The sequence below is a fragment of the Sus scrofa genome, unplaced genomic scaffold (assembly GCF_000003025.6).
Source record: "Sus scrofa isolate TJ Tabasco breed Duroc unplaced genomic scaffold, Sscrofa11.1 Contig740, whole genome shotgun sequence".
Taxonomy (NCBI): Eukaryota; Metazoa; Chordata; class Mammalia; order Artiodactyla; family Suidae; genus Sus; species Sus scrofa.
In genome coordinates this window covers 290,446-293,730 of record NW_018085303.1, presented here as the reverse complement: position 1 = coordinate 293,730, position 3,285 = coordinate 290,446, and the positions used below count along the sequence as shown (strand labels likewise).

At 37.5% G+C, this 3,285-nt stretch overlaps 1 pseudogene; it reads right to left on the bottom strand.

Annotated features, from left to right (window-relative positions):
- Positions 1-1,958: 1,958 nt before the first annotated feature.
- On the bottom strand, positions 1,959-2,878 carry LOC100155797 (annotated as a pseudogene).
- Between the last annotated feature and the right edge of the window lie 407 nt (positions 2,879-3,285).

Genomic DNA, 3,285 nt, shown 5'->3' with positions numbered 1-3,285 from the left:
AAAAATGAGCAAAAGACCTGAATAGACATTTTTCCAAAGAAGATGTACAGATGGCCAACTGGCATATGAAAAGATGCTCAATATCACTAATCATCAGAGAATTGCAAATCAAAATCATAATGAAATACCACCTCATACTTGTGAAGCTATCATCAAAAAGTCTACAAATAACAATTGATGGCAAAGATATGGAGAAAAGAGAATGTAAACTGGTACAGCCACTTTGGAAACACTATGGAAGTTCCTCAAAAAACTAAAAATAGAACTACCACACAATCCAACAATTCCACTATTTGGTACGTATCTGATGAAAATGAAAAATGTTAATTAGAAAACATAAATGCACCTGAATGTTCATAGCAGCCAAGATATGGAATGTTCAATAGCCAAGATATGGAAGCAATCTACATGCCCATCAACAGATGAGTGGATGAAGAAGTGATATATATATATAATGGAATATTACTCAGCCATTAAAAAGAATGAAATTCTGAAGTTCCCTTGTGGCACAGTAAGTTAAGGAGCAAGCATTGTCGCTGCTGTGGCTCTGGTTGCTGCTGTGCCACAGGTTCAATCCCTTATGCCACAGGCACTGCCAAAAAAAAAGAAGAACAAAATTCTACCATTTGCAACAGTATGGATGGACCTAGAGGGTATTATCCTTATTGAAATAAGTCAAACAGAGAAAGGAAATTCTGTTTGTTTGTTTTTTATGGCCACACCAGCAGCATATGGAAGTTTCCTGGCCAGGACTGAATCTGAGCTGCAACTGTGACCTGCACCACAGCTATGGCAACACCAGATCCTTTAACCCACTGTGCCAGGTCAGGGATTGAACCCACACCTCTGCAGGGTCCTGAGCCACTGCAGTCAGATTTTTAATCCACCACACCACAGTGGTAACAGCCTGTTTATTTTATTTTTTAGATTCCACATATAAGTGATAACAAAACAGAAACAGACTCACAGAGACAGAATAAACTAGTGGTTACCAGTGAGGAGAGAGAAGGAAGAAGAGAGGAAAAGATAGAGGTAGAGGATTAAGAGGTACAAATTACCTCTATGTATAAAATGAATAGCCTATAAGGACATATTGCACAGCGTAGGGAAATATAGACATTATTTCATAAGAACTTTAAATGGAGCATTATTATCTATAAAAATATTGAATCATGATGTACACCTAAAACTAACATAAAGCTGTAAATCAATTGTACTTCAATAGTAAAAAAAATAAAATATTTTTAAAGTCTAGGGATAAAACTGCTCAAACTGACATTTGGCAACAAATAACTAACGTTAATAAATTTTGGTATAATTTTATTGATAATTTATTATATAATATTATAATATTGAGTGCCAGGTACTATTTCAAATGCTTCCACATATTAACTCAATTCAAAAAACTCTATGATAAAGATATGATTTAACTGGGTCTTCTCCATTTAAAATTAAGAAAACAGATAAATAACAATTTGAGTAACTAGTCACTCAGTAAGTAACAAACAAGCTTGAAAATAACAATTTCAGCAACTAGTCACTCAGTAAGTAACAAACAAGCTTGAAAATAACAATTTGAGTAACTAGTCACTCAGTAAATAATAGAAACAAGCTTTGAATTTAAGAAATTCTCCTCTGGAAATATTTATTTTAGATCAAGTACCTTTTATTACTTTTAAATATAATTTTTCTTGATTCTTTAAAACAGTCCTCCTTTAGCTCACCAAAGTGTCTCCCATTCAGGAACTAGGAGTTCCCACTGGGGCACAACAGGATCAGTGGTGCCTCTAGAGTGCTGGGATGTAGGTTTGATGCCCCACTGGCACTAAGGATCGTGTTGCCACAGCTGCGGCTTGGATCTGATCCCTGGCCCCGGACTCCATATGCTGCAGGGCAGCCAAAAAAAAAAAAAAAGAAGAAGGAAAAAACAAAAAAATGAAAACATTCAGGAATTATATTTACATTTTACACATAACTTTCCTCAGGGCAACCTTCATCTCCTTATTCCTAAGGCTGTAGATCAGAGGATTTAAAAGTGGAGTTGCAATTGAGTACAACATGGTCAAGAACTTCTGCATCCCAGGATGACTGGTTGCCCCCGAGGTTAAATACATCATTGTGACTGAACCATAAAATAGAAACACCACTCTCAGGTGGGAGGCACATGTAGAGAAAGCTTTTTTCCTGCCTGAACCTTTGGGAACCTGGACCACAGCTCAAAGCACCATAGTGTAGGACACAAGGATATAGAACAAAGTGATGAATATTATCACAGCACTGAAAGTGCTACAAGTCAGAGCTGACTTGGGGACAGGGACACATGATATGGCCAGCATTGCCCCAAGATCACAGAGATAGTGATCAATGATATTTGGACCACAAAATGGAACTTGGGAGATAAGGGCAGCAGGTGTAACTAACCAGAGGAATCCCCCCACCCAGTAAGCTCATACAAGGGTTCCGTGGACTTTCCTGGTCATGATGGTGGGATAGTGCAATGGACAGCAGATGGCAACATACCTGTCAATGCCCTCAGGGCCAGGAAGAAAAGTTCTGTGGCACAAAGAGAGAGGAAGATGTAGAACTGCAAGATGCAGCCATTATAGGAGATGGTCTTGGTCTTGGATAGGAAGTTGAATAACATGTTGGGCACATTGGAACTGATGTAGCAGATCTCCAGGAAAGAGAGGTTGGCCAATAAGGTATACATGGGGGTGTGGAGTTGCTGGTCCCACCACACAGCACAGATAATAGCACTGTTACCCAAAAACGTCAAGATGTAGATGGTGGAGAATAAAACAAAAAAGGAGAATTTCTGCTTCTTGACTACACAGGAAACCCAGGAGGATGAATTCATGAATGGTAGTAGCAGTGACATTCTTGTTCTGCAAAACATGCATTTCTCTCTAACATCTGATATGCACAAACATAATCAGAAGTAGATATTAAGTGTCCTATTTTATTCAGGTTTCCATACCTCAATTTCTCATTGGAAGTAAGTAGTATTATAGGTGGAGAAAAAAATGGAATATTAATATTTAGTCAGCACAAATATTTTTCTTAAAATAGCACTGATGGAAGACAAACAGAAAAGCAACATTGATAATATTACTTTAACTAATACTCTATTATTTCTTCTAGAGCTTTTTCTTCCATTTTTGCCTATAAGAAAAAGAGACAGAAATGGAGCATTATACACTTCAATTGACCAGCTTTATTTAAATCAACTACACCTAGCAAGCTTTAGAAAAGCAGCCACACCCTTCAGCCAGACTTGAATTATTT